Here is a 17,634-nt window from a genome sequence, read left to right as displayed (position 1 = left end):
GTTTTCCCTGACTGCAGTGAGACTGGCTTGCATTCACAGCCATAGATGTGGGCAAAAGGTATCCTACTCCACAATTCATGGGATTCTAGGTTAGTATTATCACTATGGAAGTAGATTCTGAGTGTTAAGACAACTGAAAATTGATCTACCATTTGATCCAGGTATCCCATGCCTGCATATATATCAGAAGAAAGTTAAATCTGCATGTGTGAAAATGACCTGTTATCCTATATTTACAACATCCAATCTATAGCAGTGAAGACATGAAAACAACCCAGAAAACTGTTGCAAGAGGAATAGATAAAATCAAACATGCACACACACATACACAAAACATCTGTGATATGTTTACCCTATCCATATAAAGATATAAAGGAATGAAATACTTCTTTTGAAACAAATAGTCCCAAGTGGAGACCATCATGTTCAGTGAAATAAGTTATGTCCAAATGATAAACATCATATGTTCTCTCTGATGTAGGCAACATTCATATACACAAATACATATACAAATATTCATGTGAGGAATATATATTCATCCAGAGGAACTGTATAATGGAAATGAACATACTGAGAAGTGAAGCTACATTTCATTATGCATCTCTGCTCCTGAGTAAAAGACTGATTCCATATCAAACTATTGAGTATATCTTGGCAATATGTTGCTGGACTTTAAACCATTGTCTATACCTACAATGCCATGATACTCTCAAAATGATGTGCTTGTGACTGTGGTTATACCATTTTAATAACATAGGGGGAATCAAGGAGGGGAGTGTAGGGGGAGAGAAAATCTTTGAGCCTATGAAACTGTATCATAAAAACAGAAAAACAAATGAAAAAAGAAAAGTTTTAGTACTGTTAAAGATGCAGCCTATCAATATTGTATCTTGCATATACACTATCTAGAGATATCCCCTATGTAGTCTTAATTTTTTATTTTTATATTTTGAAGTTCACATCTTTTAAAAACAAAACAAAAAAAATAATGTGTCATGGCTTCTAAAGTGGTTTTCAGCCACATTGTTTTCTGGATTTCTGAGAGTGTTTCCTTTTTTTTGTAAGTACAGAACTGGTGCAGACAATCTACATTTTAGTTCATGTAGTTCTTCTCATGTAACATACATTAAAGAAATTCAAAGACTTTGGAAGGTGTTATGTAACTGTGCATAGTTAGTAAGCTAGGCAACAAATCACAAATATACACATCCAGTAGATATAAAATCATACATCTGGACTATTGTAATGCCGTAATAGATTATGGAAACTGCACTTCGAGCTTTTTGATACAAAGGATCCAGGTAGGGACCAACTGTCTGTATTTTTAACAAGCATCTTTGGTGGAATTAAAACTGTAAACTATACTCTGGAAAGATAAAATTTCTGTTTCCTGATTGATCATGTTGTCATGACAGATTTAAAAAATTTCATATACCTGGGCTTCATTTGGACTTATCATCTGAAGAGTTCAGGAATGAAGTCAGATACCAGAACTATATTTAAAAAACAAAACAAAACTAAGATGTAGAATCAATTGAAAACTTTCTGTTACCTGTGAGATCATGATTTGGGATTTATTGTTAGAAGGTATCATTCAGAGTTCATAAAATTTCTGGCAGCCATTCTTCAAAGAGTGATCTATCAGAGACAACTGAAATCACAATGAGATTTCAATTGTGTGCCAGAAATGAAGATAACTTTAGCCAACCAAAAAAGAAATCATTACTGTAGAAATAATTTTGCCTTTAAATCTCTGCATATGCATGTTCTCTTTTTTGTGACTTTGCTGTAGCTTACCTTTGTTCTTTGTAATTCAAAGAAATACATGAAGGTTTTTGCTTAAAAGCATCAAAGTCTATTCTTGTAGGGAATGCATAAATTGGGAAGATCACATGCTTAGAAAACGATTTTCCTTTTTATATTTCCTCTCAAATTAAATGAGAGAAAAATGAAAGGAGGGAAATAGGGAGAAAGAAAATGTGGGTTGAAGGGATGAGATGCAGAGACAAAGGGGGGGGGCAAGAGAGAGAAGGGGAGATATCTGAGGCTGGCAGATTCTGTCAAAAACAAATAATTTTTATCAGCTTATTATTTGTACTAGCCAAGATTTTTCATTGATGTCTCTTTTAAACTTCAAAATACAATCATGGAAATCATGTAGTAGTGATTTGTGTTGCTTCTTAAAAAAAGTAACATTTTTGCCTAGATTAAATCCTAACCAATAATTTGGTTATAGGGCTGCACTTTGAAAAACTCCTTGGATGTTGATTGTATCACCCATTACCTAAACTAAGCTTAGAAAACTGAGAATTAGTGTTCTATACTTGATCTGTAATTCAAAATTTTGCTACAGGAAACCTTTTCTTTATGTCTACAGTAATATCTTTTCCACAGTGTTCATTTGAGTTAAACATTTTACACTTAGTGTTACGCTTAATAATCACAGCAGTGCTCTTAGGGAAGTGTTTGTGCCCACCTCTGGGATAAGGATATTCAGCTACAGTCAGTTTGACTAACTCTCTAAAAAACTTTTTTTAAAAAAGGCAGAAATGAGCAGAATGGAATTAACATTTAGGCTTAGGGAAGGTCGCTGAGCTTGGACTGAGTTTAATTAACTTGAACATTATTAAGGAGGCACAAATATTTATACTTATTTAAACTGCCATTGAATCCAAATCCTTACAACATAAAAGCAGGCCATAGTCTCTTGCCTGTTGCCTTTGGCCCAACGTGTCTTTGTCCTCTATTAAAAGGAATTCATTGACAGCTTGTTTTGCAAGGCTCTGATCACAGGCCTTAAGGAGTCATTTGCTTCTTCAATACATTAGAACCCTGGTGGCCAATGTGTCCTCATGTAATTTGTATAGGAGGACTTCAGGTTTGGGTAGAATGCAATTGACACTTCCACATAACCTGCAGACCAACTGGAACCCACCTGGCTGTTACAAATTTACCAGAAAGCATGCCATCACTGACCAACCAAATGAAGATCATGGGCCTGCTGACCAATGAGGAGCTTACATCCTTACCTCCTCAGGGAGCCCACAAACCAAGTAATATCTGCCTGGCTCCTTGCTCTGTGCTTTGCAATAAATACCTACATTCTTCCACCACTCCAATGTCAGTGATTGGTTTTCTGTGCGTTTGGTGAAGGTTCTATTTGCCTCCAATGGCTTGTAGTGATGGTACATTTCTTTGCTTTGCTTCACGCTATGTTTTTGGTTTGTTTGTTTGTTTGTTTGTTTTTGCTTGAAATATATATTTCCACAAGTCTAGAAAACAATGTGTCTGTGAAACCTCTGCATAAGTTATATTTTCTCTTTCATTTGCCTTGAAGTATCTGTATTTTACAGCTTGCTCAAATGTCAAATTGAATTTTATTTGTTTCTTATAGAATTGTATTCACAACTGGATTCAAGATTATATGAGATTTGGGCCTGGAGTGAGATACTATGTGGTTAGAATCTCAGATCTGATAATTAATTTCTACATAACAATTAAGAGGTTCAAATAAGCTTTGCTTCATCTATCGGGAAAATAGATTTTTTAAATCTACATAGTGTAATTGTAGTAATATTGAGCTAACATTGGGCTTTAAAAAGTATATTTCTTCTTGTCACACAGTAAATATTGTACAAATTTTAGCCATTAACTTCTAGTTAGGTTTCCCTTATTGTTTTGTTTTAAATTTGTTAGTCTCCATATTCCTTATTAAATAGAAAAAGGATTCTGAGAATTAATTTGCACAAAGTTTATTCTTATTATATGTTTCTGGATATTAATACCGAATACCTAAGGAAAAGAATTCCAAGGTGAAGGGCATAGCACATTGACTCAATAGCTAAGTCCTCACTTTATAACTGCTGGGATCTCACGTGGGTGCTTGTTCCTGACCCAGCTACTCCACTTCCCATCTAGTTCCCTTCTTTTGGCCTTGGAAAGCAGTGAAGGATGATCCAAAGCCTAGGGATCCTGCTCCTGTTTGAAAGACCTAGAAGAAGATGCTGTTCCCTATCTTCAGATCAGCTCAGCTCTGGCCTCTGTGGCCATTTGGTGAGTTCACCAGTGGATAGATCTTTCTTATAAATCCTCTTATCCCCTTTTCTCTCTGTAAATCTTCTTTTCCAATAAAAATAAATAAATCTTAAAAAAAAAAAAACTAAAAGGAAAACTCCAAGGTGAAGTTTATGGACATTGACTAATTAGAGGCAGTATTTTCTGAGACAGGAGCTTTTAAAAAATTCTACATCAACTGGAGTACTTTTCTGTTTAAATCAATAGATGCCAATTCCCTTATGTCAGAAACATCCATTACTAGGATTGGCAAACCTTTTAACACAAGGGTGTGCTAAGCAAGCAATATTATTTATTCATACTGTAGAATTAAAACATTTAAGTAAGGCTGAGGGATTTCTCAGAGGATAGTCAGGTGTTGTAATATGTGTCTTTGCACTATATGGCAGCAATTTAGTTTGTTTGATGAAGGGAATTATTCAGTAGCTGTCACATACTAAGGTTAGATGTAATTTGACTAACACTGTTTACCTTCACGGTAAAAATAATTTCTTATGAATTTCAATTGTAGAGAAAACAAACTATTTTTAAAGCAAAACTTGTTTCTGGTATTTCATATCTATGGAGTCATTTTCAACAACAAAAATTCTTCACAGATCAATCACATAACTGAGGCACGTGAGGACAAAGTACAATGTCAGCAGCACAATATCCAGCGAATAGAGTTTCATCACTCATACACTCAGTATTATTGAAATAAGTGCTTTGTTTTTCTATTATAAATCAACCAAAATGGGTTTCTGAAAACAACTATGCCATTAAGGGAAACTCTGGCATAATTTAGAGGGAAAGGCTCTTAAACTTGCATTTTTACACATAATCATGTTTGATATGTTGGCATGACATCTGTTTTCTTTCCATCATGTAGGGAAATCATCACAAGGATTAGAATTGCAAACACTGACAGGTGACAGTATTAACTACAATTGTCAAATATTTGTTATAAACTGCATTGTCACAAACAATACACAGGAAGACATCCATTTAGTTCTCATAAAATCTCCATAAAACAGATGCGAATAACAGTGTAATTTTACAGATTAAAAAAAAGTGAACACAGGAAGATTAGGTGATTTACTTCAGTAAGTGGCTGAATCAGAATATAAGCCTGGCAATCTAGATCCACAGTTCACAATCTGAACCAACACACTAAATATGATATACTGTACTATTCTATAGTACTCTCTCTTTAAATGTGTCTTCATGAAGTATCAATTTAATATTTTTTGCACTTATTATACTTCCAGAAATTTAAATATATTAAAATGCTGAATTAAAGGGATAGGTAAATGGCTATAATAAACCTGAGAAATTTAGGGCTTCCCATCATTATTTATGAGTTTTCTCCTTTTGGGGCCCATCATAGTAGCCTAGTGGCTAAAATTCTTGCCTTGCACATGCCAGGATCCCATAAGGGTGCCAGCTCATGTACCTGTTGCTGCACTTCCCATCCAGCTCCCTGCTTATGGCCTCAGACACAGTGGAGGATGGCCCAAAGCCTTGGGATCTTGCACTCACATAAGACACCGGAAGAAACTCCTGGCTTCTGAATCCTGGCTTCATATGGGCTCAGCTCTGGGCATTGTGGCTACTTGGAGAGTGAACCAGCAAATGGAAGATCCTTCTCTCTGTAAAATCTGACTTCTCAATAAAAATAGATATTTTTAAGTTTTTTATTAAGCTAAAGATTTAGTAATGTATTTGAAAGGCACGGAAAGGAAGCAACAGAGACAAATTTTCTGTCGGCTGGTTCACTCCCCAAATGGCCTCCGTGGTTTGGGCTCATACACACTGAAGTCAGGAGTCAGGAGCTCCTTCCAGGTCCCCTAAGAGGGTGTAAGGGCCTGAGTATGTGAGACATCTGCTGCTGATTTCCCAGTTGGATTAACAAGGAGCTGGAAGTGGAGAGGCTGGGACTCTCCACAACAACGTGTGTACCTTTGATGCTACAAAAGGTATGTTGGCATTTTAGGGATCAGCAAATCCATTATGCCACAATGCCTGCCCCACAAAAGTGCTATTGAACGCTGCATATAGGCTGGATCCTTAATTGTGACTGGTGTTACAAGAACAACCAAGACAGAGATGAGCTGACAATTTAAGAAGAAAAGTGATAATAAACAAGAAAACGTGCAAACAATTTATTTTATAAGGAACACAAAATGTGTGATATGGGAGGAAGTGGCCAAATGAAAGGCACTTTTGTAGCATGAAAGGAAGTAGGATTTTGGTAAGATTGTATTTGTGTTGACACTTGAGATAACAGAAAGGGTCACTCTAAGTTATCTGAGGAAAGAACATCCTATAGAAAAGAATGTGAGAATATGGAGCTGAGAAAGCAATGGTTGCTTGTCCAAATAAATAAATAAAAATAAATAGTAGAGAGCCCAGAGCCAAATGTTGTGACTCATTTTCAGGGGCTTGAATATAAATGGCAATGCAAATTAGTCTGTCTTCCTAAAGATGTCTATGAACTAGAACTCTAATTAACATGAGTGGTATACAAGTCGCTGTCCAGCATAAATATAGTGGTTCTTTTTTTTAATAATGTGTTGGCAATATCATTTTTCTACTTAAAGAAGTAACATGCTATAATTTGCGTAAACAGTGCTTTAAAAAAAAAACCCTGAACACAAAACTACAAACCCCATCCTCAGTTAGTAGACACTATGACCCACAGAAATGTTCATTTGGGGATGGGCATTGTGCTGTGGTGGGTTAAGCTGCCACTTGGGACACTCATATCCAATATTTGAGTTTCTGGTTTGACCACCAGCTACTATGTATTTCTGCTAAAGCATCCTACTTGTGTTTCTGGGAGAGAACAAAGGCTGCTCCAGATATTTGGATTCTTGATGTCCATGAAGAATACCAAGGTGTAGTTTTGGTTCCTTGTGTCAGCTGGTCCAGCCTTTGTTTTTGAAGCACAGGAAGGTTCTCCTGTCTCCCTCTATCTTTCACTCCCTTTTTCTGCCACCCAACTTTTCAAGTAAATATGTGTTAAATGGTTAATTATTATCAATTCACATTTTAATGGTAAGCCACACAATATGAATAATGCAGATATATTTTAAAAGGTCTTAAAATAAACATAATTGCATGAAATTATAAGAAAATTTATCTCTATATCATACCTCTTTCAATTTAGATTTCCTAAGATTGTATAATATTAGAAGTAGAGGAGGAAATATAATGTGGAGCATGTTTAAGATGAGGCAATCTTTAACGTGATGGTTGAATTTTCTTTAGTAATACAAGATCTTAATCTAGTTCCTTAACATTTTATTTTACACTGATCTTGAAAACACTACATAATTTCTATATTCTGTATCTTATTATTCATAGCTTTTTTCTCTTATGGAAAATAGCCTACTCAAATACAGAAATTACTGCCTAATTTATTTGTTCCTACAGATCTTAGATCGTTCCTATTAATAACAGGCATTCAACAATTACTGAATGATTGAATAAATAACAAATGATTGAATAAATAATCATTTATTCTAATTACTATTTAATGATTTTCATGGTTAAGACTGCATATTCAGTATATTGAGGGTACAGATATTACTTATACTTTTCACTATTATTTTTAAAAATATTTATTAATTTATTTGAAACAGTGACAGAGAAGAAGAGAGAGACAGAGAAATCTTCTATCTACTGATTCACTCCTGAAACAGCTTCAATGGCACAGGCAGATTCAGGCCAAAGTTTAGTATCTGGAATTCCAGCAAGGTTTCTCAACTGGGCCACAGGGATTCAATTAGTTGGGTTATTTTCTGCTGGTATGTTAGCACAGAGCTGGATTGAAATTGAAACAATCAGGGCTTGAACCGGCACCCAAAAGTGATATGAGCATTACAGGAAAGTTTAGCCTGCTCTGCCACAATGTTTTACTCAAGGACCCAAATTTTAAAATGAACTAAAGCTCAACCAGATTACTTTTTAACTTCTTTGAAGTATTATTTTGTGACTTTAAATTAGGCCTACTGAGCTTAACATTAAATTATGAATATTTTGAAAAAAATATTTATAGGACCCAGCATGATGGCCTAATGGCCAAAGTCCTCACCTTGAATATGAGGGGATCCTACATGGGTGCTGGTTCTAATCCTGGCTACCTCACTTCCCATCCAGGTCTTTTCTTGTGGCCTGGGAAAGCAGTTGAGGATGGCCCAAAGCCTTGGGACCATGCACCCACATGGGAGACGCAGAAAAAGCTCTGGGTTCCTGGCTCCAGATTGGCTCAGCTCTGTCTATTAAAGCTGGTTGGGGAGTGAATCATCAAATGGAAGATCTTCTTTGTTTTCCCTCTCTTTGTATATCTGACTTTCCAATAAAAATCAATATATCTTTAAAAAAATTATTTTAAAAAACATTTGTATACCACATCAAGTACTGGTTAACCATATTTTAGCTTTATGTTTAATATACACCTAAACAAATTGTTTTTATGAAAAGTCATTCTGATAAAATAAATAAGCAAATTTTCTTTTTTTGGTATTTGACAAACTAAGTTTACAGATAGCCTTATGTCACACTGATCTAAGCATTACACAATGTATAGGCATACAGGGAGACAGAAACTTGAAACGTGTGAAATTTATGTTTCAATCAACAATAGGAAAATGTTTAATCAAAAATAATTCAATACAGTATGAATTTCTGTAAATAATTCTTACACACATGCACACACATGAAATGTTATGCTCAGCACATAAAAAATTGGAGTAAGGATGGAGTAGGATATCTTTGTAATGAGATTATTCAAACTGTTTAAACTTAGAAACTCTGGTTTACAAAATTAGTATACAATTTATTTCACAGTCACTGTAACAGCCAGCCTGTCTTCATTCCTATACACAAGGCAGGACTCCCTATTTTACAATGAGCACAGCTCTTGAATTTCACAGTAACTTGTGAGGGCATTTGGAGGCTTCAGATCCCCCACTACCCTCTGGATAAAGGCTCCTGCCCTGAATTTCCTATCTAGATATCAAACTTTGAAATAGACATCTTTTTTCTTTCTCTACAAAATAATGCAGTAGACAGTGTTGGGCTGGACTTTAGGAGATGGGTTTGGTAGGAGACAGGGCTGGTGACAGAACTGATCCAGCAGTTGCAACTAACAGCATGTGAAAAGTCTATCACAGGGCTATCAAAGTCACTTAAGTAACACCCTAGGAATACTCTTCCTCACAATGGAATATCTAAGGCAATATCAAATGACCATCCCCCATTCCTGGGCTCTGAAGTAGTCTGAGAGCACAAAGCAACTCCCTGCTCTTTCTTCCCTTTGGCACAGAAAACAATACAAAACAAAACAAAAACATATCCTACCCACCTTTGTCCATACCTGACCCTCCCCACCATAAATAATCAGAAGCAGACATGGGTGTGCATCCTTCTCAACTATATACACCTTTAACAATTTTATAAAAGATTTTAAGTGGTATTTCAACAATTTACAAGTTGTTTAATTTCATACACTTGTACATGATAGAATATTTTCAACTACAGACAGGTTTATTGTCAATAATTAACACAATTGCTTGATAATGATGATATACAGCAATTCCTGGATCCTGCAGGAGTCCAATCTCAAGAATTCCTGTGGCTACTGAGAAGCAGATACTCAAATCCTTTATGAAATGGTCTTGCATTTTCATATAGCCTGCGCTACATCTTTCTGTATGCTTTAAACCGTGACTAAGTTACTTATGATACCTAATATATAAATGTTATATAAATAGCTTTTATACTGAGTTAGTTAGAGAATATTTATTTCGATACCTATATGTGCTCAGTACAGACTTAATTTAAAAATCATCCAAAAAAATCAATCTGCTTTTGCTTGAATGTAAGGGAAATACTCCACATGTGCGGAGCACAGAGAGTATGTACATCTAATGTAATGTGACACAAAATCTTAAATCCATAGCCCATCTATATGCTTAAAATCGGTCCAAATGACCGTGTACTATTTACATTTCATTCCAATGGAAACTGAGGCATAGAGATGTTTGCTATCTTTTAAAGCAACTGTGATCTACTGTGGGAGAATTCAGATTCATGACCCCAAAGGCAAAATTCTGGTTGATAACACTCTCATTGATTTGTTTCCACAAAATAAATCATTTACATTTGTGAGCTTTTCAGCCATTAAATGAAGATTATTGATTCATTTCAATTATTGTTAAGAATGTCATAAAATTTAGACAACTCATCTCCCTTCCGGGTTGTAGATTTGCATATTAAATGGAACCTCACCAAACACACATGAACAATGTGAGTGTATCTATAGTCAGTCGAGGGGGACTGATCTACACACTTTACTCTTTCTCACACAGTTTAAGTCTCCTTAACAGGAGCCTGTCTCTGACCCAGAGGCACCTGAGGGAGTCCTCAGGTTTATTAACTCTGAGTGCTTCTATATATGAAACTTAACTATTCTGAAACACATAAAAGGAAATTTTGGAGGAAGTGTCAGAACACCTCTAAGTAGGAAGATAAAAAATGAAAACAGCAGTGAAGGATCATGCTTGTTCAAAATGAATCAAACCAATAAAAAATGAAATCAAACGACTCTCAGTGTAGCACTCTACTGCACAAATTTCTTTAGCGTCTCCTCCTTCTTGCTGTTCGTTCCTCACACAGTGTATTATAGATCAACTCTTTCGGCAGCAGTACTAGCTTATCGACAGATGCTCTCCCCTGAGACCCTGAATTCCTTGTTCTCACACTGCCTGACTTACATTAGTACTCAACTACTTCTTCCTATTAAAACATTTCTGTGTATGTCCATTTGCTTGTCTCTATTCTCTGGTCAAAATCAATAGATTACAAGCAAATTCATATACTTTGTTGAACTCCTCTAATCTATAATTTTACGTATGTGTCTAGAAAGACTAATCATCAGGAAACTGAAGAATTTTAGGTCCACTTGAAGAATGATGTGCCTTCTTTTGCAATCCCGAGAGACATTCAGGATTCTGCTTCTAACAGAAGATAAAGCTTGGTATAAAGGATAATAAAGTGGTGGTGATTTCACTACAGAGAAATAACGGATGATAAAGAATAGGAAATCTCTAAGAATGATTATATTTTTACTCAGATCATATTCAAGCTCAATATGCATGTGAAGTTTTATATGTTTGACATGGTTATGCATATTATCAATGTAAGCAGTAGTGTATGTGATATCTATATGATTTTAAAAATTTAGCTATTTGCTAACACATCTTGCTTGTGGTGAGGATCCTTTGCTTAAACAACTACAAAAATGTGCGCAACAAACTGAGGAGACGTTGTCATTGAAGAAGCAATTGTTTCTAAATGAACACTGGCACCAATTGATGGAAGGAACCTCTGTGTCAGTTGAAAACAGATGAAGGTCATTCCTCAGTTGAAGGTAATGTGGAATGATTTTTTAACGATAGGTGATGTTAAGGAGAAGTGGGAAATAGCATTTGAAAATCATAGTGCATCTGAGAAAGATAATCCCCCTTGAATATTTACACTGAGCGGTGGGAGAGGATTGCCCAATCAGACAGACTACAAAGCTGTTCATGGAATTTGTTGCACATTGCCATTGGCAAAATTCCTTCAGATCCATTTTCCCACTTTATATTCAGACAGAAATGAGGAAATATTAACACATTGAGCTAACAAAATATAATTTACTGAAGTAAATTATTTGAAGCTGAGTAGTCTGATCAAGGTCAAATAATACATAAATGGCAGATTTAGATACCACATCAGGCTTTTTTAAAGATTTATTTATTTATTGGAAAGTCAGATATACAGAGAGGAGGAGAGACAAAGAGGAAGATCTTCTGTCCCATGAATCACTCCCCAAGTGAGTTCAACGGCCGATGCTATGCCGATCCGAAGCCAGGATCCAGAAACTTCTTCCAGGTATCCCACATGGGTGCAGGGTCCCAAAGCTTTGGGCCATCCTCAACTGCTTTCCCAGGCCACAAGCAGGGAGCTGAATGGGAAGTGGAGCTGCCGGGATTAGAACCAGCGCCCATATGGGATCCCGGCAAGTTCAAGGTGAGGACTTTAGCCACTAGGCCACTGCACCGGGCCCCACATCAGGCTTTTAACTCTAAGTTTTATATTCCTTTGACACTGACTCTGATTATATTGGATATTTGGGTTGTACATCTTATTTCATAAACACTTAAAGATACTGGCTTTTTTGAATCTCACTAGTACAAATAAAGATAAGGCAGATTGGAGTTAATATCAGTTGGATTGACACATCAGACATTTCAAACATATCTATGGAAAGCCAATTATGGTAGAGGTCAGATTTAAGCAATGAGCAAGAAGAAGAGGGAGAATTTGTTTTTTATTCGGGATTCGGGATTTGTAAAACCACCATGGACAGCAGCACAATATATATGTTTTGCAGTGCCTTATTACTTTTATAGCTGAACTTGCAGCTTTGTTGAAAAATGATTTTCTTAGTTTTGTTTTACTTTGTCAAATTCTTGCAGTTATTAAGACAATGGATATAATTTATTGAATTTAAAAATATACATATATTGCTTTGACAGGTGACTATTGTCATATATGCAATTTACTTCCTCCTCTCTCAAGTGTATTGTACGAGGGTCTTCAGCTTGTAGTCTCCTTGTCTCAACTAACAGCATTCTCTGATTGGTCCTGCTTAAGTACTTGATGTGGGCATAAGTCCAATCATTTTGCCACAGCATGGAAAACTCTGATCATGGCAGATCATCATAGAGCTCTTCAGGGTGCTAACTTTGGTATCAAGACTTCATCACAATATGTAAATTTCTACCCCTGCGCACTGCTGTTTTCATCCTCTCTTTTCTTTGTTCATACTAAGGACATTTCTTAATAAGTACCTAAAAATTTTTAGCTCATATCCTTCTCACAGATTATCTACTTTGAAACCTGTCCAAATTGTGAAGACTTATAGCAGGAATAGTGAAAAAAGCAGAAAGTGCAGCTAAATTTTATTGAAAGAAAGCTTCTGGCCAATAAATGAGACATTTTTGCTTAAAGTAAAAGAATTTTCAATAGCACTCTGGCACCATGTGGCAGCCCTACTTTAAAACTTTATACTAGGCATGTGTTTGCAAGCAATGAATCTCAACTGAACTTGAACTATGGTTATGCAACAAGGTGGAGGAATCCACCATGGGGGGAGGGGTATGGGAGGGGTGGGGGGAATCCCCAGCGCCTATAAAACTGTACTACATAACACAATGTAAGCAACAATAATAAAAAAAAAAATAAAGATACAAGTCTAAAAACATAAAAAAAAAAAAATTTCTAATCCTGGCTGCCTCACTTCCCATCCAGCTCTCTTCTTGTGGCCTGGGAAAGCAGTCGAGGACGGCCCAATGCTTTGGGATCATGTACCCGTGTGAGAGACCTGGAGGAAGTTCCTGGCTCCTGGCACAGCACCGGCCGTTGCACTCACTTGGGGAGTGAATCATGGGACGGAAGATCTTCCTCTCTGTCTGTCCTCCTCTCTGTATATTTGCCTTTTTAATAAAAATAAATAAATCATTAAAAACAAAGATAAGTAATTTTAAGTGCTCATATGCAAATAATCTGTTATTTTTGCAAGTGTCTTATACGAAGCAGAGCAAAAGGATTTTCCAGAGAGAATCACTGTTCACTAATCTTTTTTTCCCTGAAAATTGGTTTAATTTTAAAACTTTTACCAGAACTGTATTAGTTTTTTTATAAAAGGACATATACATGCATACTCAATAATGACCAAGAGATGGTGATATTACATAGACAATCTAGCCTTGCCTTTACATTATAAAACACATTTGCAGTGCTCGCTTCGGCAGCACATATACTAAAATTGGAACGATACAGAGAAGATTTGCATAGCCCCTGCACAAGGATGACATGCAAGTTCGTGAAGCGTTCCATATATTTTTTTTGAAAAAGCATACATTTTCAAAGAAAAAATACTTTTTAAAAGTCATGTATTTGATGAAAAACATCATAGTCATAAAATAAAATATAACAAATATTTGAGAGAACAGTATCCTTTTTTAGTGCTGTGTTTTTATGAATTTTTCAGAGTCCAAGGTGAACTTTTGTGAATCAAGATTCAAAGAAAATTTATTTAAGTTTATTTTCACAAAAATTTCAACTATAAAAAACATACATGATCTTTATGTAGCCTTTTCTTGCTGTATAAGACGTTTTCACAGGCTCAATCCCATGTGAAGAGGCTATCAAACAGTTCTATGTCAAAAGTTACAGGGGGGCCAGGCACAGTGGTCTACCAGCTGAAGTCCTTGCCTTCAATGTGCCAGAATCCCATATGGGCAGCGGTTCTAACCCTGACAGCTCCACTTCCCTTCCAGCTCCCTACTTGTGGCCTGGGGAAGAAGCTGAGGACGGCCCAAAGCCTTGGGACCCTGTATCCACATGGGAGACCCAGAAAAAGCTCCTGGATACTGGCTTTGGATCTATGAAGCACCTGCTGTTGCGGTCACTTGGGGAGTGAATCATTTGACGGAAGATCTTCTCTGTCTCTCCTCCTCTCTATACGTCTGACTTTGCAATGAAGATAATGAATCTTTAAAAAAAAGTTATGGGGCAGAAACAAATGATGTAGAGTGGTTGGCAGCTCATTAACAAAAATGCCGTTATTTTTTTACAGTGCATTTGTGCAACTTTTCATCTTCCTTACAAATTGTAATGACTTAATAATTGTACTCTACATCTTCATTCCCTTCCGTAGCTAAATTTCTGTTTATAATTCTGAATTTTAACTTTTGACAGGAACATCCCAAATTATTCAAGTTTCAGCCCACATAAATCCTGAATAATTTTTTTTCCGTGAGAAATAATTTCTCATTTTAATCTCAACCTTTTTATTGACTTACTTTTTCTTTTTTTTTACTAAACTATGCTAGATTGGTGTTTGTAACATGAAATATTATGAAGTATTAATGGAATTTCTAAGGAAGTAATCCTTGGTTGACATGACTTTGATAGCGAGTAGTAACACATAGATTATTTAAGATTCCTGAGTTAGAATAAAAAACAAAAAATACCAATAAATCAAAGGTTCTTCTCTACCTGTAGAGACGACAGCTGTTAACACAGTAGGACTGCTCTTGGGATAGTCGACTCAGATACATCACGTTGTACTTACTGTTTGGATATTCTGCTGCTATTCAAAATCAGATCAAGGTCTGTCTTCTCATCACTAAAGCTTACACAATGTGAGTTGTGTGCGCAATACCAACTGGACTCTCCACGAAAGTTATCACTGACAGAGGAACTAGTGGAGAACTTGAAAGGACACTTGAGAAAACCTGGAAAAAGAGATGTCTGGTAGGGTTTTTGCAAAGTTGAACTCTGTGATTCTGAAGAATCTTTGGGGTAAAAAGGTAGATATATAAAGAGGTCAGTGAACCTACATAGGGCATAAACTATTGTTATTTTCTTAATAAAATCTTCCATTGTTTACTCCCCTTATTAATTTAAACTCTTGCCAGGATGGTGGGAATGACCTCGTAGGCAGCCATATTGACAGACACTAACCATAAAGTACGAATCCATTGGACCTGTACGAAGCATTGGACAAGATCTATTAGACGCACAGTCCAGTTGCTGACATGTCAGATGTTGCCTCTTCTACTGTCCTGGAACTCTAATTAATAACACTTTCAAACACCTTACAAAGTCTGCTTTAGGCAAATTGTACTAGAATTGCTTTTAGCAAAATGAAAGACTTATTTGATAGTGCTAGCAGTTTCTGGTACAGCTATATATTCAACTTAGATATTGAAGATATCTAATAGGATGTTTTCAATGTCCTATTTTATTTTTTTTAAAAAAATTATTTTTATTATTTTTTTATTGGAAAGGCGGATATACAGAGAGGAGAGAGAGAGAGGAAGATCACCCGTCCGATGATTCACTCCCCAAGTGAGCGCAACGGGCCGATACTATGCCAATCCCGAAGCCAGGAACCTCTTCCGGGCCTCCCACACGAGTGCAGGGTCCCAAAGCCTTGGGCCGTCCTCGACTGCCTTCCAGGGCCACGGGCAGGGAGCTGGAAGGGAAGCAGGGCTGCTGGGATTAGAACCGGCGCCCATATGGGATCCCGGGCGTGCAAGGCGAGGACCTTTAACCACTTGCGCCACCGCGCCGGGCCCTCAATGTCCTATTTTAATCACTTCTCACCTGAGTCACTGTTCTAGGCAGCCCTACTCATTTTGCACTCACGAGTGGTCCTCCCAGGCTTAGGACTGTGTTTCAGCATAACTCAACAACATTACTTTGAGTTTCTCATTAGCACGAAGAAGCAAACTTTTACCTCCAGATCAAGGATGGTCACTAGACATAGCAAAAGGAACAATTTTGCTAAGAGTACACACTTGATTGCATTTGATTTTTAAGGAGGATAATTCTTCAGGACCTTGATCAACAGGGATCTCCTAGATGCAAAGCTTTAGAGAAATGTAACAGTTATGCAGAATCCTGAAGTTATAAGGGGATAACTAGAACAATCTTGGATATAATCACATTCCGCTGAAGATAAGATGCTCCATGGTGTTTGGATTCAACATGTCAGATAGCAGGGTGCTTTTGGGATCCTTCATCTGTGGCATGGACACAGGCAAACAAGATTCCATCCATCCTAAATGACTCTCTTTAATCTGGCTTGGGGCTAGGGTTCTGTTTATCTTTGCTGCTTGTGAGTAGTTAATTTACTCTGGCTGATGTGCACAAGTGTGCAAACTTACCAAATTCATGAAGGGTTATTTTTGAGTTTCTCCAAATTTAAGAAATATTTGCAAATGATGTTCTAAGTTGCTTTTTGGACCTGGGAAAACTGCTTAAGTGCCATAGATAAGGAATCTTTTTTTGCGAGTCCCATATTCCAGTCTATAGAAACTGGCACAACTGGATCTCCAATAAAGGTTCCAAGAAAAAAATTGGAAAATCCTCAAGAAAGGAGCCTTATTTAATTTGTTGTAAAAACAATATATGATTTACTTTGGCTGTGCTAGCTACTGAAGTTTTCTACTAACAAAAAAGAAAGAAAAAAACAAACATCAAGCATAAAATAGGATGATTCAGATGTTCAGATAAAACAAAGCTTTAATATCTGTCTTTGAAGCTCTGCACATGTTTCTAACTCATGTTTACTTCAAAGTGCTGTATCTCACAATATCCTGTTCCCAGGACTTTATACTTCCCCAGAAAATAATTTGTAAAATATCTGGAACAGGCATCTCAATCAGGGCAGTTTTGTTCTCTCCAGAACATTTGACAATGCTTAGATGTTTTTATTGTTCTCAAGTGTAAGGATTAGGAGTGGGCAGAGGGACACTAGCATCTAGAGGATTGAAATAAAAAAATGTTGCTACATATTTTACAAAGCTCAGGACACCAACTATGACAAATAATTATCTGGGTCAAATGTCAATAGTGTCAACATCAAGAGACCTTGAACTAGCTGATAGAAAACAAAAAAGATAAAATTTACTGGGCTTGGGCCCGGCGCGGTGGCGCACTGGTTAAGGTCCTCAC

At 36.6% G+C, this 17,634-nt stretch overlaps 1 protein-coding gene and 1 non-coding gene across 2 annotated transcripts in view; one reads left to right on the top strand and one right to left on the bottom strand.

The window, feature by feature from the left end:
* Positions 1-17,634, bottom strand: part of ANO3 (anoctamin 3) — a 314,467-nt gene that overhangs the window by 270,022 nt on the left and 26,811 nt on the right. The window lies entirely within an intron of this gene.
* LOC121156581 lies at positions 13,904-14,010 on the top strand. Its single transcript, XR_005883885.1, has one exon. It is a non-coding gene; the product is annotated as a U6 spliceosomal RNA (small nuclear RNA).

This window comes from Ochotona curzoniae, unplaced genomic scaffold (assembly GCF_017591425.1).
Source record: "Ochotona curzoniae isolate NIBS_2020 unplaced genomic scaffold, NIBS_Ocur_1.0 contig_3432, whole genome shotgun sequence".
NCBI lineage: Eukaryota > Metazoa > Chordata > Mammalia > Lagomorpha > Ochotonidae > Ochotona > Ochotona curzoniae.
The sequence above is the reverse complement of the archived record's forward strand: the minus strand, read 5'-3'. Positions and strand labels throughout refer to the sequence as shown.